The sequence below is a fragment of the Hemiscyllium ocellatum genome, unplaced genomic scaffold, assembly GCF_020745735.1.
Source record: "Hemiscyllium ocellatum isolate sHemOce1 unplaced genomic scaffold, sHemOce1.pat.X.cur. R3, whole genome shotgun sequence".
NCBI lineage: Eukaryota > Metazoa > Chordata > Chondrichthyes > Orectolobiformes > Hemiscylliidae > Hemiscyllium > Hemiscyllium ocellatum.
Window position 1 is genome coordinate 1058620 of NW_026867625.1, and position 27132 is coordinate 1085751.

Consider the following 27132-nt stretch of genomic DNA (forward strand, 5'->3'; position numbering starts at 1 on the left):
TGTAATATGATTCAAGTGCATAGGTAAAGCCGTCTTCCTGTAAGTGTAGGGCCTTGATGAGAGAGTATTTGGGGCATTGCTAACATATATGATCTCCCCAAAAAATTATAACCAGTCTCATCTAAGAAATTATGATACCATGAGGAGAGGGTGAAGAAACTGAATTTTTACTCGATAGTGCCGTGAGACAAGGAGAGATGACAGCGTTGAAACGTGAGGGTTAGCGACGATCATATTTTCTAAAGAGGCATTGCTAGAGCGTGAAATAATTACTTGATTAGATTTATTATCACATGTACCTAAATGCAGTGAAAAGCTTTATTTGCGAACAGTACATGCAGATGATAGTAAGCAAGATCACACGGATTATAGGTTTAAAAATAAACTTGGGCAGAGTAAGGCGTATATGTTACATTGCGCAGGACATTCAAACAACACAAGATCAGCATGATTTGGAGTTAGATAGCCCATTCATCAGTCTAACATGGTATTCCTAATACTTTATATGCCTCAATGAACTCTCTCCACATTAATGTGCCGTCTGGATGAGGTCCCAAAGGAAATGTTTGGAGACTTAGGAACCAAGTTAAAAGTAGGACCTCACAGGTAGTCATCTCAGGATTGCTACCAGTGTCAGGTGCTAGTCAGAGGAGGAAACATAGAATGATCAGGAAGAATGTGTGCCTTGAGAGATGGTGTAGGAGGCAGGGGTTCGGATTTTTGGGACACTGGGACCGGTTCTGGGGTAGGTGGGACTATTAAAAATTGGATGGTCTACGTCTGGATGAGACTGGAGCTTTTTTGCTAACGCTTTTGTGGGGGGGAGGTGTTGTTAAAACTAATGTGGCAGGGAATTAGGAACCAAATGAGGAGGCTGTGGCCAGGAAGGAGGTAATAACTAACGCCGAAGGAACTAGATAATGAAATCTGCTCTATTAAGGGGAAAAATAGGGAGGAAGCAGAGGATGAACACAGAGGGGCTGGTAGTTTTAATAAGGAAGTATAGTAGGTAAGGCAGATGAACTAGGGCTTGGAATAGTACCTGGGAATATAATGTTATTCTTATTACAAAGACTTCGTTGAGGGAATGGCGTGATTGGCAACTAAATATGGCAGGACATTAATGCTTCTGGCGGAGTAGAGAGGAAGCTAAAGGGGGTGGAAGGAAGCGTTACTGGTCAAAGAAGATATCACAGCTGTATTAAAGGAGTGCACCATGGAAGATTCGAGCAGTGAGGCAATAATGGGCAGAGCTCAGAAATAGAAAGGGTGCGTTAACAATGCTAGGGCTGTACGACAGGCCTCCCAACACCCAGCATGAGATAGACGGACAAATATGTAGATAGATCATAGAAAGATGTAAGAGCAACAGATGGTGGTGATGGGAGATTGTAATTTTCCCAACATTGTCTGGGATTCCCTTAGTGTTAGAGGTTTAGATGGAGCATAAATTGTAAGGAGCGTCCAGGCGCGTTTTCTCGAGCAATATAGAAATAGTTCAACTGGAAAAGCGGCCATATTAGACCTGATGTTGGGAAATGAGCCCGCCCAGGCGGTTGAAGTTTCAGTAGGGAAACAATTATCACAATTCCACTAGTTTCACTATAGTCATGGACAAATATAAGAGTGGTCCTAAAGGAAGAGTGCTAGACTGGGGGAAGGCCAACTATAGCAAACTTCGGCAGGAACTGGGGAATGTAGATTCATTCCCTATGTAGGCGGCATTTAACAAGAGGTTAATTAGAGCTCAGGACAGATATGTTCCTGTGAAAATGATCGATAGAAATGGCAAGGTTGGTAAAACAATGGATGAAAATGATATTGTGAGACTAGCTAAGAGGAAAAAGGATGCGTACATAATGTCTAGGCGAAAGAAGATAGATGATGCCTTGGAAGAATGTAGGTGAATCATGAATATAAGTCCAATCTGAAATGAGGAATTAAGAGTGCTAAAAGGGGTCATGAGGTATCCTTAGCGAGCAGGATTAAGGAAAACCTCAAAGCCTTTTGTTCGAATATAAGGAGTAAGTGGGTAACTAATGAAAGGGTTGACCCACTCAAGGACAAGTCAGGAAAGATATGCTTGAAGGCAGAGGAAATGGGTGAGATTCTTAATCAGTACTTTGTATCGATATTCACCAAGGAGTGGGACATGGCAGATGTTGATGTTAGGGATACATCTTTGATTACTCTAGGTCAAGTCAGCGTAAGGAGGTAGGAAGCGTTGTGTATTCTAAAGGCATTGAGAAGGATACGTCCCCAGACCTGGATGGGATCTACTCCAGATTACTGAGGGAAGTGAGAGAGGAAAGAGCTGCCGCTTTAACAGCTACCTTTGCAGCGTCCTTGAACACGGGGGCGGTCCCAGGGGAATGGAGAATTGCTAATGGTTTTCCCCTCGTTCAAGGAATAATCTAGGTAATTACAGACCTGTGAGCTTGACATCAGTGGTAGTGAAACTACTGGTGAAGATATTGAGGGATAGCATATATACCCATTTGAAATAAAATGGGCTTCTCAGTGACAGGCAGAATGGTTTTGTGCAGTCAATGTCATGGCATACAAACTTAACAGAACTCTTTGAAGAGGTGATAAAGTTGATTGATGAAGGAAGGCATATAGATGTCATATACGCGGACTTCAGTAAAGCGGTTGATAAATTTCCCCGTGGTAACCTGATGAAGATGGTGAAGTCGCATGGGGCCCAGGGTGTTCTAGCTAGATGAATAGAGAACTGGTTGGGCAACAGAAGAACAGAGATCAGTCGTGGAATAGTGTTTCTCAAAATGGAGATCGGTGACCAGTGGTGTTCCACAGGGATCCGTGCTGGGAGAACTCTTGTTGTGATATACATAAATGATTTGGAGGAAGGTGTAGGTTCCCTCATTAGGAAGTTTGCAGGTGGCACTAAGATTGGTGGAGTAGCAGGTAGTGAAGGGGACTGTCCAAGACTACCACAGAATATAGATAGATTAGACAGTTGGGCAGAGAAATGGCAAATTGAGTTCAATCTGGAGAAATGTAAGGTGATGCATTTTGGAAGATGCAATTCAAGACAGAACTTCACAATAAATGGAAAAGTCCTGGGGAAAGTTGGTGTACAGAGAGATCTGGGTGTTAGGTCCATTGTCCCCTGAAAATGCAATGCAGATCAGTGGAGCAAATAAGAAAGCATACGGCATGCTTTCCATCTTTGGACAGTGTATTGAGTACAAGAGTTGGCAGGTAATGTCACAGTTGTATCAGACTTTGGTCCAGCCACATTTGGAATACTGCATGCAGTCTGGTCCCCACCTTAGCAAAATGATGTGGATGCTTTCGAGAGGGTGCAGAGAAGGTTCACCAGGATGTTGGCTGGTATGGAGGGTTCCAGCCATGAAGAGAGATTGAATAAATTGGGATTATTGTCATTAGAAAGACGGTGGTTGAGGGGGGCATGATCCCTGCATGACGAGGGATATTGAGGCTCTGTTACGGAAAACAAAAAAGAATACATTGCGTTTAAGATATCGGGCTCAAGTCAATCCTTAGGTGACTATACAAAGTGTAGAAGCACCTTTAAGGGGGGAATCAAAAACGCAAACGGAGGGTATGAGATGGATCTCTCAGAAAAAGGTTAAATATAATCCCAAAAGGGTCCCTAGCTACATTAATAGTAAAAGTGTGGCGAGGGAGAGAATAGGTCCCCTTAACAATCAGCATGGCCGTCCTTGTGTGGAATCACCAGGAGGTGGTGGGATTTTTTTCATGAATATTTCTCCTCAATGTTTACTTAAAACACAATAAGGTGGATACATTCCCTAGGAATGAGCATGTCCGTCCTCGGATGTTATGGGAGACTATGGAAGAAATTGCAGAGGCCCTTGAAGAGACCTTTGCTTCATCTTTTGCTATTGAAGAGCTTCCAGAAGACTGGAGGGTGGTTAATGTTGTTCCATTGCTTAAGTAAAGTAGCAAAGACAAACCAAGGAGCTCTTGGTCAGTGAACGTAATATCAGTGTTAGGCAAGGTTTTGGAGAGGATAATAAGAGACAGGATCAACCAACGTTTGGGTAGTCAACGTCTGATTATGGGTAGTCAAGTAGATTTCTGTGCGGGAAATCATGTCTGACAAATCTTTTAAAGTGTTTCAAAGAGGTAACCGTGAGAATAGATAAGGGTAGGACAGTTGAGCATCTGTATATGGACTTTTATAAGGCTTTTGACAAAGTCCCATAGGGCAGGTTAGTCAGTGAGTTTAAGTTATGTGGGATCCAGAGAGATCTAGCTAATTGGATTCAAAATTGGCTCGATTGTAGGAAACAGAGGGTAGTGGAAGAAGATTGTTTCTCAGACTGAAGGCTTATTGTTAATTGTGTGCCACAGGGGTCAGTGCTGAGACCTTTGTCATTTATTATTTAAATAAATGACCCGGATGTGAATATACAAGGCATGATGAGGACCATAAGACATAGGAGCAGAAATTAAAATATACAGCCCATCGAGTCTGCTCCACTATTCAATCATGGATGATAAGGTTCTCAACCCCATTCTTCTGCCATAACCATTGATCCCTTTGACAATCAAGAACCTGTCCATCTCAGTCTTATGTATACTCAGTAACCTGGCCTCTACTGCCTTCTGTGGCATTGAATTCTATGGATTCGCCACTCTCTGGCTGAAGTAGATTCTCCTTATCTCCTTTCTAAAAGCTATTCCTTTTACTCTAAGGCTGTGCCCTCGGGCCCTAGTCTCTCCTACAAATGGGAACATCTTCACAACATCTATTCTATCCCTACTATTCAGTATTCAGTATGTTTCAATTAGATCCCCCACATCCTTCTAAAATCCATTGAGTACAGATCCAGAGTCCTCAAAGGTCCCTCATACGTAAAGCTTTTCATTCCTGGAACAATTCTCGTGAAATGCCTCTGAACAATTTCCAAGGCCAATGCATCTGCTCTGTGATATGGGGCCTAAAACTGCACAACATACTCCAAGTACTCCCAAGAAGGTTACTACATTTGTGGATGATTAAAAAAGGAAGTATTGTTGATATCAATGAACGTTATCAGAAATTATACAGGGATTTTAATCTGATGGGCAAGTGAGCTGAGGGTTGGCAATTGCAATTAAATACAGATAAGTGAGAGTTGTTACACTTTGGAAAGTAAAACAAAGATAGGACTTATACAGTAAATGGTTAGGTTCTGAGGAGTGTTGTGGAACAGAGGGACCTCGGACCACAAGTCCATATTTCATTGAAAGCGGCATCATGGGTAGATAGGGCAATAAAGAAGGTATTTAGTATGCTGGCCTTCATCGTTCAAGGCATTGAATGTAGGAGTTGGGACACTATGCTACAACTCTGTGAGTCGTTGGTGAGGCCACACTTGGAGTATTGTGTACAGTTTTGGTCACACTGTTAATCTGAAAATCGTGAGAAGAAATTTGACAAGGATGTTGTCAGGACTAATAGGCTCGAGTTATAGGGAAGGGGTTGGACTGTTTCGGATATCATCCCTTGGAATGAAAGAGAATGAGGGGGTGTTTTTTATGGAAATGCGTAATATCATGAGGGCCATAGATAGGATAAATGCATATAGTCATTTTCCCAGTGATGAGGGATTGAAAACTACAGGGCACAGGTTGAAGATGAGAGGGGAAAGATTTAAGAAGGACCTGAGGGGCAACTTCATTATGCACAGAATGTTTTTGAAATGGAATGGGCTGCCAGAAAAATTGGTTGAGACAAGTACAATAGCAACATGTAAAAAAATGAATTGATGCATAGACGGGAAAATTTGAGAGCGATATGTTTCAAATGTGGGCAATTGGATTTAGTTGATTGGGAAGCATGGTCAGCATGGACTAGTTTGGGCCGAAGGACCAGTTCCCATGCTCCACCACTCTACGATTCAATGACACACCATTTAAGTCAGTGACACAGTGACACTGGGGTTACACCAGCCAACACCACGTCACTGTCAGGGGGACACTCCGGGCTCCACCAGCCCACACGCTGTCACTGAGAGGGTGACACTCCGGTCTACACAAACCCACAATATGTCACTGTCGGGGGACACTCATTTCTAAACTAGCCCACACTATGTCACTCTCAAGGAACCACTCTGGGCTATACCATCCACACCACGTCCCTGTCAAGGAAACACTCTGGGCTATACTATTCACACCATGTCACTGTCAGTAGGACACTCTGGGCTATACCATCCCACACCATATTTCTCTCAGAGGGACACTTGTGGATACCACATCATCTCGCCATGCAGTGCCTTCTATCATTTGATTGATGAAGGTGCAGATGTTACCGACCTGCTTGGTAATAATCTCTGTGAGGTCAGTAATCCCCATCATACACTTGCCCTTTACTATGGAACAAACTAGACGCTCTTTGCCGTGTACATAGTTGAGGGCATATTGGTTTTGCTGGATGATTGACGTAATGCTGAGAACATGTCCTTACCTCCTGCCAAGTCCAAGTGGTCTCATTGCCCCAGCGGGTTGGACCACAAATAAGATAGTTTCAATTTTGATGGCTAATAATTCCTGCAGATCCCCCTCAGGAAAAGATACTGAGAAATGTGTAAGCCAGAAACTGGGCTTTACTGTTACCCAAAGCCTTACCACCCCTCCAATGCACGCAGAATACAGATGAAGCTGAACGTTTTGTAAGGAAACCCCAACCACATTCCTAGGAAGTTGGACAGGGAACAGTAGTTATGAAACCTGCCACTACAGCTACAGCACAGGGATTACCTATTTCATTAAGAACAATGATGACAGTCGCTTTGTCTTGGCTGAAAAAAATCCGGGTTTAGTTTAGATAATGGAAGGGGCTTCCTAATATGAAGCAGGACTGTTTTTGTGACTACCCTGAAAGTATGGGTAGGCCATAGCTCCAAAATATAGACGCACTGAGCTCTTAGGGTGAATGCTGTTCAATACAAACTGTTGGGTCTTTTAATAAGAGATGCGATTATTGTCCCAGACTAGTTCCTTCCATCCCACGACTGAGAAGATGGAAATGCCATTAGGGGTCTCATAGTAAGGTGTGAGCCAGTACCAATATCACAAAGAGCTAGAATACCCACAATAACAGAGAAACACTCCTCCAGGAGGCACACACACACACACATAGGATGTGAGGTGCCACAGGGAAGCAGGAGCTATTGGTCCATTGGCCCAAGGCACATGGAATAAACTGAGTCGCATTCACAGAAGTGCACCCCCATCCCGTACAGCTGTAACAAATTGGATAGGCTTCCCGGACTAATTAGAGGAATTCCACAGGCAGCTAGCAGGTGGGAAAAAGTAAAAGTAAAGACAAATAGGTGCTGACCGTCTTCATGAAGAGGCAGAGAGAGAAAAAAAGCATGTTATAGGTCGACAACGGTGAAACATTCAACGTATGATGGTGCCAAGGCCTGAATAGGAGCTGGTTTTGGCACCAGGGCATGATCAAACTGTCCAATGCCATTGATAGCTCTTAAATCTGGAACCAGTCGATACTGGTGCCAGATTTTTGGACATCTCCCTGGAATCCCCGATTCCTTTTTTGCATTTCACAATGTATTCTTATCAGGATATTTCCGGGATGGACTTGGATGATAGAGAGCTAGGGGGTTGAGTCAACCACATTTGAATGTGAGGAAAACCAAATGGAGAAAATACTCACGTCTGGCCAGCCAATTATTTGACACTCAATAGAGGGGGACTGAAAGCTCCGTTGTCCGCAATCCGTACATACCAAATCCGAGTCATGACATCAGATGAAGATCCGGACCCCTGACAACGTCTTTCGGTTCTGCGATCAGTCAATAAACGCTCGTAATTGGTCTGGCTGTTAAGAATTCACTCTTTATTTTTCATACTGCCGGGTCCAGAGCGTGCAGGAACATCGAGGTTAAACACTTTCGTGTTCCTTGGAGGAACTGTGCACAAAGCCTAAACCAAGGACATGATCAAAAATTACATTCGGTCAATTAACAATCACAATTACATGATATTGATTTATGTGAATGTTCCATGGTCCAAAGATATTTCCTGAAACCTACTTTATATTCCAACACTCAGGTCACCCTGAACTCACTAACCGAGCCATTGCACCAGCACCTACAGGCCGGCTCAAACTGTCGTACCCAGCATTGCACCAACAGGCCGACTAAAACTGTCTTATCGAGCACTGCACCAACAGGCTGGTTAAAACTGTCTTATGTAACACTGCACCTACAGGCCGGATAAAGCTATGTTATCTAGCACTGCACCTAAAAAGCGGCTAAAACTGTCTTATCTAGTACTGCACATACAGGCCGGCTAAAACTGTCTTATCTAACACTGCTCTAACAGTCCGGTTAAAACTATGTAAGCTAGCACTGCACCTACAGGCTGGCGAAAACTGTCTTATCTAGCAATGCACATACAGGCCAGCTAAAACTGTCTTCTCTAACATTGCACCTAATGGTTAGCTAAATCTGTCTTATCCAGCACTGCACCTACAGGCCGGCTAAAACTGTCTTACCTAACACTGCACCAAACGTTCGGCTAAAACTGTCTTATCTAGCACTGCACCTACAGGCTGATAAAACTGTCTTATCTAGGAATGCACGTACAGGCCGGTTAAAACTGTCTTCTCTAGCACTGCACCTACAGGCCAGCGAAAACTGTCTTAGCGAGCACTGCACACACAGGCCGGCTAAAACTGTCTTATCTAGCACTGCACCTACAGGCCAGCTAAAACTGTCTTACCTAACACTGCACCAAAAGTCCGGCTAAAACTGTCTTATCTAGCACTGCACCTACAGGTCGGCTAAAACTGTCTTATCTAGCACTGCACATACAGGCTGATAAAACTGTCTTATCCGGGAATTCCCATACAGGCCGGCTAAAACTGTCTTATCTAGCACTGTACCTACAGACTAGCTAAAACTGTCTTATCTAGCACTGCACCTACAGGTCGGCTTAAACTGTCTTATCTAGCATTGCACCTAAAGGTCGGCTAAAACTGTCGTATCTTGCACTGCACCTTCAGGCCGGCTTAAACTGTCTTATCTAGCACTGCACCTACAGGCCGGCTAAAACTGTCTTATCTAGCACTGCACCTACAGGCCGGCTAAAACTGTCTAATCGAGCACTGCACCTAAAGGCCAGCTAAAACAGTCTTATCTAGCGCTGCACATAGAGGCCAGATAAATCTGTCTTATCTAACACTGCACCAACAGGCCGACTGAAACTGTCTTATCTAGCACTGCACATACAGGCCAGATAAATCTGTCTTATCAAACACTGAACCAACAGGCCGACTGAAACTGTCTTATCTAGCACTGCACCTATGGGCTGGCTAAAACTGTCCTACCTAGCACTGCACCTACAGGCTGGCAAACCTGTCTTATCTAGCACTGCACCTGAAGGCAGTCTAACACTGTCTTATCTAGCACTGCACCTACAGGCCGGCTTAAACGGTCTTATCTCGCACTGCACAACAGGCCGGTAAAACTGTCTTATCTAGCACTGAACCTACAGACCGGCTGAAACAGTTTTATCTAGCACTGCACCTACAGGCCGGCTAAAACGGTCTTATCTCGCACTGAACCTACAGCACAGCTGAAACTGTCTTATCTAGCACTGCACCTACAGGCCGGTAAAAATGTCTTATCTAGCACTGAACCTACAGGCCGGGTAAAACAGTCTTATCTAGCACTGAACCTACAGGCCGGCTAAAACTGTCTTATCTAGCACTGCACAACAGGCCGGTAAAAATGTCTTATCTAGCACTGAACCTACAGGCCGGGTAAAACAGTCTTATCTAGCACTGCACCTACAGGCCGGCTAAAACAGTCTTATCTAGCACTGCAACTACAGGCCGGCAAAAACTGTCTTATCTAGCACTGCACCGAAAGATCGGCTAAAACTGTCTTATCTACCACTGCACCGATATGCCGGCAAAAATTGTCTTATCTAGCACTGCACCTACAGGTCGGCTAAAACTGTCTTATCTAGCACTGCACCTACAGGCCGGCTAAAACTGTCTAATCGAGCACTGCACATAATGGCCAGCTAAAACTGTCTTACATAGCGCTGCACATACAGGCCAGATAAAACTGTCTTATCTAACACTGCACCTACAGGCCGGCTTAAACTTTCTTATCTACCACTGCACGTAAATGCCGGCTAAAACTTTCTTATCTAGCACTGCACCTACTGTCCGACTAACACTGTCCTAACTAGCACTGCACCTCCAGGCCGGCTAACACTGCCCTAACTAGCACTGCACCTATAGGCCAGCTAAAACTGTCTTATCTCGCTCTGCACCTACAGGCTGTCTAAAACTGTCTTATCTAGCACTGCACCTAAAGGCCGGCTCAATCTGTCTTATCTAGCACTGCACCTACAGCCCAGCTGAAACTGTCTTATCTAGCACTGCACCTACAGACTGACTAAAACAGTCTTATGTAGCACTGCACCTACAGGCCGGCTAAAACTGTGTTATCTAGCACTGTACCTACAGGCCAGATAAAACTGTCCTATCTAGCACTGCACCTACAGGCTGGCTAAAACTGTCTTGTCTCGTACTGCACCTACAGACTGGCTAAAACTGTCTTATCTAGAACTGCACCGACAGGTTGTCTAAAACTGTCCTATCTAGCACTACACCTAAATTCCGGCTAAAACTGTCTTATCTAGCACTGCTCATACAGGCTGGCTAAAACTGTCTTATCTAGCTGAGTTATTCTCTGCTTTAAAGCGCACCTTTTGTGCTAAACACTATTGAAGCAGACTGTTGTTGGTCACTTATTGAGAATTTGTAGTTGGTAACTTAAAAGCCATTTTTTGCAGCTTTAGCAGATTTGTCAGTCTGCAGCCAAGAAACCATTTTGTCATGTTATTTGCACCGAGAAGCCATCTTGTTGCCACATAGGTAATGAAGAGCATCTGTTAAATGGTTGCCCCTGACTACAACCGGTCACCTCAGCCTGTATGCAGTTATCAGATCCAAACCTGTCCCTCTGTAACAGGCTTGAGAGCTGAATGACCTTCTCCTATCCCTGTGTAACAGACTGCACAGGCTGAATGGCCTCCTCCTATCTCTATGAACAGATTAGAGAGCCTGAATGGCCTCGTCCTATCCCTCAATAACACATTCGAGAGGCTGAATGGCCTCCTCCTGTCCCTCTGTAACAGTCCCGAGACATTAAATGACACAGCAATTGATGGAGTATGAGAGGCCGATAAACTGTATCGAATGAAGGTCCCTCCATTCTCAGTTACAGAGACATAAAGATCACAATTTACTCCAGGTGCTCTCTCAGTAACACCTCACACAGCTGCAGTGAGACTTCTCTCTGTTTTGAACAGTTCCCTTTGCATCTTTCTACCTCTTCAAGTGGGAATAGGCTAATGTGGGCTGAATGGCCTCCTTCTATCCCTCTGTAACAAGCGCATTGAGAGAGAACTGCTTCTCCCGTTCCTGAGTCGCCAAACCAATGCTTTGTCAAAGTTATGACCGGGTTTGATAACTGGGCACTTTTACCCAGGAGTAGCCTCACACAATGTCATTTGGCAATAAGTATCATATCTTGGGTTAAAGTTTCGAGAAATTTCCCATCCAGTCATTTTTTGTTGCTGCTATGATGTTTTATTCCTGTCTCCTTTTATAAACAGTGGGACTTATACAACCCTGCAGTGTTCCGGCAATACTCCCACATACAAGGAAAATTCCTTAACTAGATTGAAAGGTTTATGGTCCGTCCGTCAATAACTCTCATCCATTCCAGCCCGACGCAGTAAATACTGGCTTTTATTTTGATATAAAAAAGGATGTAACGAAGATGTTAACTGAGCCAGTTTGTTCGGTGACTGTGATTAATGCCGATCTCCATGGATTCTAATTAGCCCAGTGGAGACTTCCCACCTTTCATGATAAATGGGCTCTGTTCAACGTGTTATCCCACAGTATGAGTACGAGCATCACCGACAGCACGAACAGGGATCAGCAGCTCCAGAGAAAAGGGGAGGAGAGATCATAACCTGAGAACATCAGACTGGAATGTTATAACAATGGACAGGAGTTTATCCTCTGATTTTTCCATTCTTTCTACATATCATGATTGGTTGTCATTATCGTGGCGGATCTATTATGCTCTTTGCATTATTCAATACTTTTATTGCCCTCTCCTGTCTATCGTTGGTGTCCCTGGTAAGTCTCACTCTCCAGCTATTTTTTCTATAAACCAGTTATGACAGCATCAATGTTCTTTCATAAAGTCTACATGTCTTGCCACCATTATTGTTCCTGTTGATACTCTGAATCCAGATATTCATTCCACAGATTAGAACTACCTGCATCACTGAACATGTTCAATTACTGTCTCCCTCCTTGCCTCTGACAGTGTTACTCATGGGTCTCTATGTTAACCTGCTCAGCGGTGAACCATTACCTCACTAACCTTGCTATTTCAATATTGCGAGCATGGGCGTCACTGCTTTCTGTTACGGTGACAAACTTCGTTTCCTTCAGCTGATTCCATTCCATCCTTATCCAAGAGCTTTTTAAAATACATTGTGGGACTTAGTCATTGCTGGCTGGCCAGCATTGATATCTCATCCCACTTTGCCTTTGAGGAGGTGGTGGTGAGCTGTCTTCTTCAATCGCTGCGGTCTACTCACTGTTGGTTGACCAATGGCAGTATTTCAGTAGGGAGGGAATTTCAGTATATTCACCCAACGACTATGAGGGAATGGCGGTAGTGCCAGAAGACTGGAGGAGAGCAAATCTTGTCCCCTTGTTCAAGAAGGGGTGTAGATACAACCCTGGAAATTATAGACCATTGAGCCTTACATCGGTTGTGAGTAGAGTATTGGGCAAGGTTACAAGAGAAAGTCCTTATCAAAATCTCAACCAGAATAAGTTGATTCGGGAGAGTCAACTCGGTTTTGTGAACTGTAGGTTGTGCCTCACAAACCTTATTAAGTTCTTTGAGAAGGTGACCAAACAGCTGATTGAAGGTAAATTGGCTGATGTGGTAGATATGGATTTCAGTAAGGTGTTTGATAAAATTCCCCAAGGTGGGCTATTGTACAAAATGCAGAGGCATGGGATTGAGGGCGATTTAGCGGTTTAGATCAGAATTTGGCTAGTTAAAAGAAGACAGAGGGTGGAGATTGATGGGAAATGACTATCCTGGGGTTCAGTTACTCGTGGTGAACCGCAAGGATCTGATTTGTGGTCACTGTTGTTTGTCATTTTTATATATGACCCAGATGAAGGCGTAGGAGGATGTCTTAGTAATTTCAGATGGCACTAAGGTTGTTAGAGTTATGGATAGTGCCAAAAGATGTTGCAGGTTACACGGGGACATAGATAAGATGCACACCTGGGCTGAGAGGTTACAAATGGAGTTTAATGCGTAAAAGTGTGAGGTGATGCACTTCAGAAGGTGCAACAGGAATAAAGACTATGGAGCTAATGGGATGATTCATGGTCATGAGGATGAGCAGAGAGATCTCGGTATCTATATGCAGAGATCACTGAAAGCTGTCACCCAGGTTGATAGAGTTGTTAAGAAGACTATGGTGGAGAAGGTGGGGGTTAGGGGTATATTCAAGATGGTGGCAATTACATAGGTCTGCCCTACTGAACTCTGCATCAGAACCCAGAAAAAGTGGGGCACTCACTCTCTCTTTATTACATATTGTGTTAAAAATCATTAGTTTTTGATGACCAGAATTGCTGCGTGTGAGTTTAAAAGTGTTAGAAAAATGACTAAAGGGAAGGGAGTGCAAGGATTGCCTGGATCATCGACATCAGCGAGCGCTCCCGGGGACAAAACTGTGGCGCAGTGCCTTGCCTTGGTGTTTGTGTAAACTTGAGAGAAGCTCGATTCAGCGATGGAGGAGTCCCGGGCCAGGCTTGAACCGATCTCAGTCATGCTGCAGAGGCATGGCCAGGAGATCCAGCGTCACAGGCAGCACATCATGGTGGGGGAGCATTGGACTGCAGCCTCTGAAACCACGGTGGAATCCTTGGCGTGTCACGTCCAGACACTGGAACAGCAGGTACATGCTTTGGAAGAGCAGGTCAATGAGCTTGAAAAGCAAGGCTGTCGGAAGAACGTCAGCCTGGTCGGGCTGCAGGAACAGGAAGAGGGATACAAACTGCTCAGCTTCTTAGAGCAATGGCTCTGCAGTTTTTCAAGCTGGGAGTTCGGTCGAGTTGTGTTCGGGTGAGTGGGCCAGCGCCCCCACCCGCTCCTAGTGTGACACCACCAGTTACACAGATAAGCAAACGGTGCTGGAAGGAGCCATAAGCTCTGGTATACAATGGATTGTGAATTATGCTTTACCAATACTTTTCTGCGATCGTGATTCGCAGAAGGAAGGCCTTTAATGAATTAAAATAGACAGCTGAGGGATTTGAATATCCAGTCCTCTGCAAGATAATACATTTCAGCCATGGAGCATCTGTGTTTAATTTTGACTCACCATAAAAAGCAATGGACTTCCTGGAAACCTTACAATATTCGGCTGCCTCTAATAATATGGACAATAATGTTTACTTTACTTTCTCTCTGTGTTTTACCTGTTCATCCTTTATATATATATATATGTGTGTGTATATGTGTGTGTGTGTGTGTGTGTGATTGTGTGTGTGTGTGTGTGTGTGTATGTACCACTATTCTTATTTTTGATCTCATCTCTCTTCTCTCTCTCCTCCCGTTATCCTTTGTTTTTTTTTATCATTTCGTTTCACTTCTCTCCCTTGATATGGGATGGGGATGTGGTTGAGGGAGGCAGGGGGTATTATTTTTAACCAGGAGTACCGAAGGTTAAAGCATGGATAGGACAGGTCGAGCGCCCACTTTTAATTTTCTTGTTATAAGATGTTGCCTGGGTTTAGCGACACAGCTTCATCTGGAAGGAGCAATGCAGGTGCTAGTGGATAGTATGAGCGCTTCCTGTGGGCAAGGGGGCAAAATTTCATTTCAATTGTGTTAGATGTCGATCTGTTGTAGACGTAGACGTTAGAAGTTTTGAGCTGGTATGTTGGGACGTTGCATTTTTACATTTATGCAAACTGTTTGCTGTTTTCTATCACCTGTCCGGGCTCGTTCCCCAGTACCATGTCAAATTAGCCCCTTCCCTCGTTGGACTATTGACATACTGCAGTAGAAAATTCCCCTGGACACTTCTTCCAAATTCCACCCCATCCAGACATTAAGTATATCCCAGTCAATGTTGTGAAAATTAAAATCTCCCATCACCACTACCCTATTGACTCTACATCTTTCCATAATCTGTTTACCTATTTGTTCTTCTATATCACACTCACTGTTGGGACGTCTGTAACACAGCCCCAACAATGTAACTGCGCCCTTCTTATTTCTCAGCTCCACCCATAATGCCTCACTACCCAAGACCTCCATGGTGTGGTTTTCAGCATAGCCGTGATATCGTCCTTGACCAGTAATGCAACTCCACTCATACACCCCTTTTGCTTCCTTCTCTTTCCTGTCTGAAGCGTTTATATCCTGGAACATTTCATTGTCAATCATCATGCCCTTCCTTCAACCAAATCTCTGTGATTGAAATAACACCATACTCCGGCAGCAATTTAAGCCCTAAGTTCATCTGCCTTACACACTCTACTCCTTGTGTGAAAGTAGATGCATTTCATACCACAAGATTTTTGTGCTCATCCGCTCTCTGCCGACCTTTCCCTTTATTCATGCCATCTTCACAATTCTTACAGTCTCCAGTATCGACCAAATTGCCTATTTGTTTTCTCTTCTGGTTGCCAGCCCCCTGCCACATTAGTTTAAAAACTTGCCAACAGAAAGATCAAAACTCCCCTTGGATATTGGTTCCAGTCTGGTTCTGGTGGAGACAGCCCATTTTGTAATATTCCCACCTATCCCAGAATTTATTGTCCAATAAACCTGAACCCCTCCCTCCTACACCATCTCTCAAGCCACGTGTTTATCCTGCCTATTCTTTCATTTCTGCACTGGCAAGCACGTGATCCCGAGAGCATTACCCTTTAACTTCTCTCCTAGCCTCCTGAATTCTTCTTTCTGGGCCTCGTCTCGTTTTCTACTTCTATCGTTGGAGGCTATATGCACCAAGACAACTGGGTGTTCACCCTCTCCTTTTAGAATGCCCTACAGCCAATCGTTGACATCCCTGACCCGAGCACCTGGGAGGTAACATACCATCTGGGAGTCCTGTTTTCGGCCACAGAACATCCTGTCTATTTCCCTTACAATAGAATCCCCCATGACCATGGCCCTCCGAGTCTTTTTCCGGCCCTTCTGAACAGCAGTGCCCGACACGGTGCCATAATCCTGGCAACCGCTGCCCTCCCCTGGTGAGCCATCTTCTCCAACAGTATCCAAAACGGTATACCTGTTTTGGAGGGAGATGACCGCAGGGGACACCTGCACTGCCTTCCTACTCTTTTTATGCCTTTTGGTCACCCATTCACTGTCTCCCTCAGCAATCCTAACCTGCAGTGTGACCCAGTTCACTTAACGTGCTGTCCACTACCTCCTCAGTATCGCGCATGCTCCACTGTGAGTCCATCCACAGCTCCAGAGCCGTCATGCGGTCAAACGAGAGCTGCAGCTGGACATGCTTCTTGCAAGTGAAAGAGCCAGGAATGTCAGACATCGTTCCCAAGCTCCCATATTAAGCAAGAGGCACAATGCACAGGTCTGAGGTCGCCTGCCATTTTATGCTTAGCTTTCTGTGAACTAACTAAACCCAAACACTGCACTTAAATATATGTAAAAGAAAGATAGAGAGAAAAAAAAAAGCCTTCTCCTTCCGATTAGAGAATGGGGGCGAGAGGATGATACTACACGTGTAGTATATCGGGTTTAGACACTGCCCAAATATAAATTAAGCCTTTACCTTTCCGGCAGCCCTCGCTTCACTCCACCTTCTCTCTTCACCACTCTAAATGTTCAGACATGTCAATTTTTCAAATCCTTTCATTCAAAAAGCAGAGGGGCTACTAACTTATCAAGAGATATCTTCCATTTCAATTGTGAGACCAATACAGATGGTTTATGATTCTTAAAACTTTCATGCTGGTAGATATGTGTGGGATTTTGAATGTATGCTGCCCCAGTCAGATTTCCTCAAATTTTAACAGATGCCTTTTCCGGATTGCTGGCCCTTGGGGCACGTCATACAGAAATAAGGGGAGACTGTAAAAAACTTATTAACTCCGAAGTGGACAGGATGCCTCGGGGTCTTGTGGTTACGTTCCCGCAATCCAGGCAGTTGATGTACCTGAACAGGGAGCTGGGAATAGTGGGTGTGTTGAGTTGTCCCCACCCTGAGGAGCTGAAAATGTGTTGCTGGAAAAGCGCAGCAAGTCAGACAGCATCCTTCTTCAGGAAGGGCTTATGCCTGAAACTTCAAATCTCCTGTTCCTTGGATGCTGCCTGACCTGCTGCGCTTTTCCAACAACACATTTTCAGCTCTGTTCTCCAGCATCTGCCGACCTCACTTTTTCCCACTCTGAGGAGAGGGACTGCACCTTTTTCTCTCAGCCACGTAAGTGCTTTTCGAGGATTGACATTTTTTTTCTTGTTGACCTTTTTGAATTCGATGCTCTCCTGCAGAATTTGGAAGATAGTCATTTCTGATCTTGCAGCACTGTACATGGAGGTAAAGGTCGGTGGTGAAGGGACAAGCTCATGGCACTGGCACATGGCTCCTTTCGTCCTGAAGGATAGCAAGTTGTTTGAATATTTTTCTGGGGAATTTAAAACAAATTGGGACATTAATTTGGGTACGGCCAGTAATACGTCAGTGGTCTTGAAACATGCCAAGGCCTATAGGAGGAGTTTACTCGGAGATCCAGAAGCGGCAGAAGGCAGAGCAGCTGCATATGCTCGAAGCTTGCCTGAAGGCAGCTGAAACAGAATACCTTGCCAGACCGTCTGTAACCAAGTTGCAGCAGATTACAGCCCTCAGAGCTAGTTTGAATGCTGGGCTCACCCAGACAGCAAAGAGGGAAATCTCCCTTGAGAAACAGAGGTTATTTGAGTATGGCGATAAACGGGGTAGATATCTAACATACCTGGCCAGAAAGAAGAATGCCCCCTAATCTATCACATCCATTAGAGAGAGTGTTGTGACTGTTACTTGCAATGCCAAAAATTACTTTAGAATGTAACCAATTAATTTGAATCATGCCCAGGATAACAGCAACCACTGGAAGATAAACTTTATTGTTTAACATCTGGAAACCAATCAAACAATGAGAATTGAATATGTCAAGAGGAGGATATAAACCTGGTACTTTGAAAATTAATGGGAAAGACAACTGGACAGCTAACATTTTAGTCTCAAATTAGAAAAAAATATTCTTTCCAATATACTTGATTTACTTTAAAAAAAACAGAAAGAATGTGACCCAGGGAGATCTTCAGCCGGAAGTTTGAAGACAACAGGACAACAGAGACTGTGCGATGTTGAGACTACGTTAATGTAATGTTCAATAAGTGGGTTAATGGAACAGCATATTTTTGGAGTTGTAGTGAGAGCATACGTAGTTAAGAAAATTTTGTCTTGTATAGGTGAGTAGTTGTTGTTTGATGTTCACTATTCGTGTTCATAAAATATATTGTTATTTTTCTTTGAATGGTGGAATTTGGGAGTTCTCTGTCACTCATGTTTTAACAGATTACTAGGCGAGGTGAGTTTTTTTGATGTTTGGTTTTTATTAACAGAGGGGTTCGACGTTGATGTCATAACAGTTTAAAGGTTTGTCATTCAGGATTAGGACATATGTGAAGAGATTAGGGGTACAAAAGGTCTCAGCAGATTCCAAATTTTGGCAAATATTGTCAAAGATCTTAAAATAAAACTTAGGTCAGAAAATATGTTTAGTTTTGGTTACATGCGGGTGATTAAATGAAAAGTGAGAGAAATGTGGTTCTGGGGTTTGAAAATGATTCCAAATTTGCCAAGAAGGTTTAGAAAGACCGAGGAAGGGCGTACATTTGGAATCAGCAAATAGGTTAGAATTGGGTTTAACAAGGGACAAAAGGAAGCTGAAATTGCAATGGAGTTGGTCAAGCACTTTTGTGTACTGGAGAAACTGACAGTGAGTGCAGTAGAGTTCGAAAAAAAGATTGCAAATGCAGTAACTGGAGTTAGAAGATTGAAAATTGAGACAAAAAGAAAGTGATAGGAAAGAGAAAGCAAGGTAGAAGTGAAAGAGAGAGAGAGAGAGGAAAAAGAAAGAGAGAATTTGAACTTGAGAAGTTGCGAATTAATCAGCAAAGTCAAGTTAACAGGATAGAGATTAAAATAGAAAGTAGGGCTATACTTAAATATGTGAAAACATTGCCATATTTTGATAAGAAAAACGTGGCTGACTTTTTTATTTCATTTGAAAAATTGGATAGACAGCTGGAGTGATCAGAGAACTTATGGGAAATGCTAATTCAGACTCAGCTGGTAGCAGAGCTAGTAAGGTATGTGCAGCGCTGTCAGATGAGGGGTCAAGAGGTTATGCAGATGTCAAACAGGTCATTTTGAATTGGTACCAGCAGTATATAGAGAGCGATTCAGAAACATAATGATGGAACCAGGTCAGACTAAGGATGGTGCAGGAGGGAGGGATTCCGGTTTCTGGATAACTGGGGTCCTTTCTGGGGAAGGTGGGACTTCTATAAACAGGATGGTCTACACCTGAACCTGAGGGGCACCAGTATCCTGGGGGTAGGTTTGCTAGTGCTCTTTGGGGGGGGGGGTTACACTAACTCTGCAGGGGCATGGGAACCTAGACTGTAGCTTTTGGGTGCAGGACCTGGAGCGTAGGGAGGTTAGGAACATGGCATCAATCTCGAAGGAGGATGCCTGTAAACAGGAAGGTGGTTTGAAGTGTGTATACTTCAATGCGAGAAGTATACAAAATAAGGTAGGTGAATTGCAGCGTGGGTTGTTACCTGGGATCGATGTTGTGGCTATTATGGAGACATGGGTAGAACAGGGACAGGATTGGTTGTTGCAGGTTCCAGGGTTTAAATGTTTTAGTCGGGTCAGAGGTGGTGGTAAAAGAGGGGGAGGTGTGGCATTGCTTGTCAAGGATAGTATTACAGCGCTGGAAAGGACGATGGATGAAGACTCGCCATCTGAGGTAGTTTGGGCTGAGCTTAGGAATAGGAAAGTTGAGGTCATCCTGTTAGGAGTTTTCTACAGGCCTGCTAATAGCCCTAGAGACGTAGAAGAAAGGATTGCGAGGATGATTCAGGAGAAGAGTGAAAGTAATAGGTTGGTTGTTATGGGGGACTTTAACTTTCCAGATATTGACTGGGAAAGCTATAGCTCGAGTACGTTAGATAGGTCGGTGTTTGTCCAATGTGTGCAGGAGGGTTTCCTGACACAACATGTAGACAGGCCAACAAGAGGTGAGGCCATCCTGGATTTGGTTCAGGGTAACGAACCAGGCCAGGTGTTAGAATTGGCGGTAGGTGAGCACTTTGGGGACAGTGACCACAATTTGGTGACTGTTACTCTAGTGATGGAGAGGGAATAAGTGTGCACTGCAGGGCAAGAGTTATAGCTGGGGGCAGGGAAATTATGATACGGTGAGGCATAACTTCGGATGCGTGGCTTCGAAAAGCAGGCTTCAAGGAAAGGGTGCAATCGATATGTGGAGCTTGTCCAAGGAGCAACTATTGAGTGTCCTTGATAAGTATGTACCTGTCAGGCAGGGAGGAAAGGGTCGTGTGAGGGAGCCTTGGTTTAATAAGGAATGGGAATTCCTTGTTAAAGGGAAGAGGGCGGCTTATGTAAAGATGAGTCGTGAAGGTTCAATTGGAGTGATTGAGAGTTATAAGGTAGCCAGGAAGGCTCTAAAGAGAGAGCTAAGAGCAGCAAGGAGGGGATATGAAAAGTCCTTGGTTGGTAGGATTAGGGAAAACCCAAAGGCTTTCTATAGGTATGTCCGGAATAAAATACTGACGACGGTAGGAATAGGTCCAGTCAAGGATAGTAGTGTGAAGTTGCGTGTGGAGGCTGAAGAAATTGGGGAGACACTGAATGAATACTTTTCGTCAGTATGCACTCAGGAACAGGACATTGTTGCTTTAGTGAATATTGAGTCACAATTAATTAGAATGGATGGCTTTGAGATATGTAGGGAAGGGGTGTTAGAGATTCTGGAAAGGGTGAAAATAGTTAAGTCCCCTGGGCCTGATGACATTTATCCTAGGATTCTCTGGGATCAAGGGAGGAGATTGCAGAGCCATTGGCCTTGACTTTTATGTCCTCGTTGTCGACAGGAATAGTGCCAGAAGACTGGAGGATAGCAAATGTGGTTCCCTTGTTCAAGAAGGGGAGTAGGGATAAACCTAGTAACTATAGGCCGGTGAGTCTTACCTCTGTTGTGGGCAAAGTCTTAGAGAGAATTGTAAAGGATAGGATTTATGAACATCTGGATAGGAATAATGTGATCAAAGATCGTCAGCATGGTTTTGCGAAGGGCAGGTCGTGCCTCACAAACCTTATTGAATTCTTTGAGAAGGTGACTAAGGAGGTGGACGAGGGTAAAGCAGTAGATGTGGTGTATATGGATTTTAGTAAGGCGTTTGATAACGTTCCCCACGGTAGGCTACTGTAAAAAATACGGAGGTATGGCATTGAGGGTGAGTTGGAGGTTTGGATTATGAATTGGCTGGCTGGAAGAAGACAGAGGGTGGTAGTTGATGGTAAAATTTCATCTTGGAGTGCAGTTAACAGCGGTGTTCTGCAAGGATCTATTTTGGGACTATTGCTGTTTGTCATTTTCATAAGTGACCTGGAGGAGGGGCTAGAAGTTGGGTAAAGTCGGTGAAGTTGTTGACAGTGAGGAAGGAGGTGGCAGGTTACAGCGGGATATAGATAAGCTGCAGAGCTGGGCAGAAAGGTGGGCAAATGGAGTTCAATGTAGGTAAGTGTGAAGTGATTCACTTTTGTAAGAGTAACAAGAAGATGGAGTAATGGGCTAATGGTCGGATACTTGGTAGTGTGGATGAGCAGAGGGATCTTGGTGTCTATGTACACAGATCTCTGAAAGTTGCCACCCAGGAAAATAGTGCTGTGAAGAAGGCATATGGCATCCTGGCTTTTATTGGTAGAGGAATTGCGTTCCGGAGTCCTGAGGTCATGTTACCGTTGTATAAAACTCTGGTGGGGCCGCATCTGGAGTATTCTTTGCAGTTTATGTCGCCATACTATAGGAAGGATGTGGAGGCACTGGAACGGGTGCAGAGGAGGTTTACCAGAATGTTGCCTGGTTTGGTAGGAAGATCGTATGAGGAAAGGCTGAGGCACTTGGGGCTGTTTTCATTGGAGAAAAGAAGGTTTGGGGTGACTTGATAGAGGTGTACAAGATGATTAGGGGTTTAGATATGGTTGACCATGAGAACCTTTTGGTGGTAGGTATAGGACAGATGTTAGGGGTAGACTCTTTACTCAGCGAGTCGTGAGTTCATGGAATGCCCTGCCAGTAGCAATGGTGGACTCTCCCTCTTTATCGGGATTTAAATGGGCATTGGATAGGCATATGGAGGATAGTGGGCTAGTATAGGTTAGGTGGGCTTGGATCGGCGCAGCATCGAGGGACAAAGGACCTGTACTGCGCTGTATTTTCCTATGTTCTATGTTCTAGGCTTATATTGAATTTGAAAGAATTCAACATTGTAATTTTGATAGATGAGCATGGGCCTTAAAAATGGACAGGACACATAAGGCTCTGAGACAGATCATTTTCCTGGTCGAGTTTAAACACTCACTTTCAGAGGTGATCAGAGTTCATGTGAATGAACAGCAAGTTCGAGAAGTGAGAAGCACGGCAGGGATGGCAGGTCAATACGCTTTGGTGCATGAGCTGCCATCTAGCTTCGGGGAACATCTCCCTCCTGTGAGGGATAGAAATTGGGAGAAGGCCAGATCCTACTCTACAAAACAAAGATCGAGAGCATACTGGGACTGGTTTATTTAGGTTAATAAATAAGCCCAAGAGTGTTGAAAGGAGGTGAAAAGCCTCAGGTGTTTTCACAATACCGGAGTGTAACACATAGAATTACAGTGCAGGTGGTTTAAGAAGGGCACTAGGAAAACTGTCTTCACTGCAATAAGTTGGATAGACAAAGTCACAATGCAAGTCGTTGAAGAAAGGCCCTGTGGTTAAAAAAAAAAGATGTGGTAAAGAGGCTAAGCCAGTGGCATTAGTGGACGTAGTAAAGGAACCCCAAGAAAAGTTGAAGAACTGCAGGAGAGTCCTCAGCTTAGGCAGGGGACGGGTATGGACTTAGTACCTGATCTCTATAAAGAATTCACCTCTGTGTGGAAAGATTACTCAGAAATAACAGGGGGAGAAGGACAACAAGGTATAATTTTGTGAGATACAGGCTCTGCACAGTCTCTATTATTCAAAAATTGTTGCACTGGAAAAGCACAACAGGTAAGACAGTGTCTGAACATCGACATATCATCTGGAAAGTGGCGGTGAGGAGGTGTGAAAGGGGGGCAAAAGATAAGTAGGAGGGTCGAAGTGGAGCTGAGGGGAAGGTCAGTGGGAAGGCGATAGGAAAATGAAGGTGTGATGATCGTGATAAGTCAGAGGGAAGGGTGGAGTGGACATGTGGGAAGGAAGGTGGACTGTCAGGAGAGTTGGAGAAGGTGATGCTGAGTTGAAAGGTTGGATCTGGGATGAGATTGGGAGGGGAGAATTGGAAATTGGTGAAGTCGACGTTGATGCCGTGTGGTTGGAGGGTCCAAGCTGTCCTACTACCATCCACTTCATCCAGTCCTCTGATCTCTTACCATCTCCCCCCCACCACATATCTACCTATCGCCTTCCAAGTTACCTTCTGCCCAGCTCCTCCCCCACCCACCTCCGTATCTCTCAGAACTCTTTGCCCCCATCCCACAGTTGCCTTATGAAGGGGTAATGCCTGAAACATGTATTCTCCTGCTCCTTGGTTGCGCCTGACCAGCTGTGCTTTTCCAGCGCCACACCTTTCAACTGTGATCTCCAATACCTGTAATCCTCACATTCTCTCAGCATCTAAAAGTAAATGCTGGAAGTATTTGTACTCTTTCTGACATGTTACCTGAGAGAGTGATCATTTGTGGAATGGGAACATTAATGTAGTGCTCTCCTGTGTAAGACCAGGTTGGAGATCCAAATCAAGATTGGGGACGGAACAGTGGGAGTGAGTGACAGACCGTCAGTTTCAGAAATACCATTTCATTCTTGAGAACAATTCAGCCAGATCCAAGTTGGGGTGACACCTTTTGTGGTGGAAAACTCAAAGGAAGACCAGGGAATTGAGGGATTAAAAGAGAAATGCCCAGGAAATGTTCCAGACTGTGTAATAGCAAGACCTCACTGCCATAAGTTACAGCAAGAAGCAAAATGTAAAGAGCAAGACAAAGGAGTAGAAGTTTAATTAGCTGGCCCGTTGTTCATGTAATAGTGCAGGAAAAAACTGAACAGGCAGAGGGTCATGCAGAGGTGTTTAGTCCTGAAAGGCTAATGGCCTTACAACAGAAATTTACATAAATTGATGCATAGTCAGAAAAGGAATCAGAATACATTCTCGAGCGTTAGCAATGTAAAGATAGAGTCCTAAATGAAAATGGAGAACACGACAGGTTATTGCACAGGAGAAAAGGGCCAAAGTTGGCCAGATTGTGTTGGCGATCGCATACAGACAGGAGGTGTTACGGAGATCACATGAACTACCTGCAGGAGGTCACCTGGAAGATTCAGGCTAATGTATGAAAACACTTCTACTGGCCTGGAATGTACAATGACATGTTTATTTTTTGCCGTATGTGTCATACATGCCGAATGGTAGGTAAGCCAAAGGCAGGACGAAAAACTAGAGTCTTTGTTGCCAATTCTTGCATTCGACGGACCTTTCACGTGGGTTATGATTATTTGTGTAGGCCCTCTTTCTATACTAAAAGCAAAAATAAATATTTCCTAAACAGAATGGATGTGTCTGCCAGATTACCAGAGGAACTTCCATTATAGATTATTAAGCAAAAAGGGTGGTGGAGAGGTTCGTATCTTTCCTTACTCAGTACGGGCTACCCAGAGAGTTCCTATCAGTCCTCTCTATGTTAAACTCCATTTGCCAGTTCTGGGCGCACTTCCCCAGTTGATCAGGGTCTTGCTGCATTTTATGGTAACCTTCCTCACTGTCCACGAATCTGAATATTTTAGTCTCATCTGCAAATTTAATCATCATGCTTGTTATACTCTCATTCCTATCATTGATAAGAAATAACTAACAGTAATGGACCCAGCACTAAATCCTAAGATTCTCCACTGGTTCACTACGATCCTTCAGGAAAGAAAAATTGCATCCATATCTGTTCTGGCCAGCATGTGACTCCAGATCCACCACAATGTGCTTGACTCTTATCTGCCCTGTGGGCAAATATGATGGGTAATACATGCTGCTTATCCAGCAATGCACTCATCCAGAGAGTGAATAAAGAATACGTTACAGGCCTCCAGTCCTCCAAGCTTCTTTCCACTATTAACCTCTCCTTCCTAACATCAAGCCAATTGTGTAGCCAATTTGCCTGGTCTCCTGCATTCTATGCGATCGAATCTTCCAGAGCAGCCTATCATGTGGAACCTAATCAAAGGCCTTATGGAAATCTATACAGACTACGTCTACTGCTCTCTATGCCTACTGATTCAAAAATCTCTGTGAAGCCATGTTCCTGCAAGTACGAATTCTTGTCGAGAGAGTATTTGCAGCAATCTCGAAAGGTTTGATCTCCTTTGTCAGCAATAATCTCCTTACAACAGACGCAGATGTTTGTACCATGAAATGAGACGGAAGAAACTGAGTGTTTTATCTGTAGAGCTATGAGACAATAGAGATAGTTGCACTGAAACTTGAGGATTGGTTGCGATCACTTATTTCCAGGAGAGACATTGATAGGGTGAGAAATACCATACTTTACCCAGGTTTGATTGGTTTGATTTATTATCATGTGTATGTCAGTACAGGGAAACACTTTATTTATGAGTAGTGGAGGCAAATCATAGTAAGCATGGACAGGCAGATCATAGGGTGGAAATAGACTTGTACAGAGTAAAGCATACAGGTTACATTGCACAGGACGTGCACTAGACAAGATCAACATGAACAAGATCAGTATTATGTGAAATTAGAGATTCCATTCATCATGGCTTTCGTAATTGTTTCTAAGCCGTAATTAACTCTCCCCACATTAATAATCAGTCAGTGTGTGAGCCTGCACTGAACATCATGTGTTCACTATCACCAACAGCAGCCACAATACCTTCCATCTCAAACAGGTAGGCATTCCCACCAGCTTCCGCCCTACAAAGAGAAGATCATGCTGTCTTCTTGGAGATGGAAGGTGCCTACTTGAGATTTCACACAAGGCATTTTTCTTGCCTCTACACTTCCCTGTGTGAGAGCGATGAGCGGCTGAATGGTCTCCTCCTGCTGTCTCTGTGCGTCTCATGGGGCAGAATGACCTCATCCTGTTCATATAGCAGTGACTCAAGGGGCTGAATATCCGTCTGTTGATCCAGTGTAAGTAAATCAAGGAGCTGAATGGCCTCCTCTTGTTCCTGTATAATGGACTCAAGGCGCTGAATGGCTTCTTCCTCGCACGATTGGACAGGGCCAAGGGCCTGACTGGGTTACCCCGGTTCCTGATTAACAGCTCGATGTGCTAACTAGTGTGATGATGCTGCAGCTTTCAGATGTTATTTTGTCCGGGTTTCTTTTCAGATAGAGACTGAACTATCGTTGCCAATCTGGTTAGTTAAAGCCACTGTTTAAACAGCTAGAGAGGTCTTGTATTTATTCTAATGCAGCCTGAATGGATGTGGCCTGCTCTCACAGATTAGGATCTCTGGGTTTTAGTTTCTCAGTAACATCAAAAACTATTGGGGTCTCCACAGAGTTATAAGCTTCAGTGACTATCTCCTGGCTGCTACTCTCTCTGATCTTTTTTACTGGATGCTGCTTTTCTTCCCCCTCCTGGAGAACTGTATGTGAGAATTTGTTTTTGTTTGTGCAAGTGGTTCTGGTTATGGGATATGACTATATTGTTACAGTTAGTTAGTAA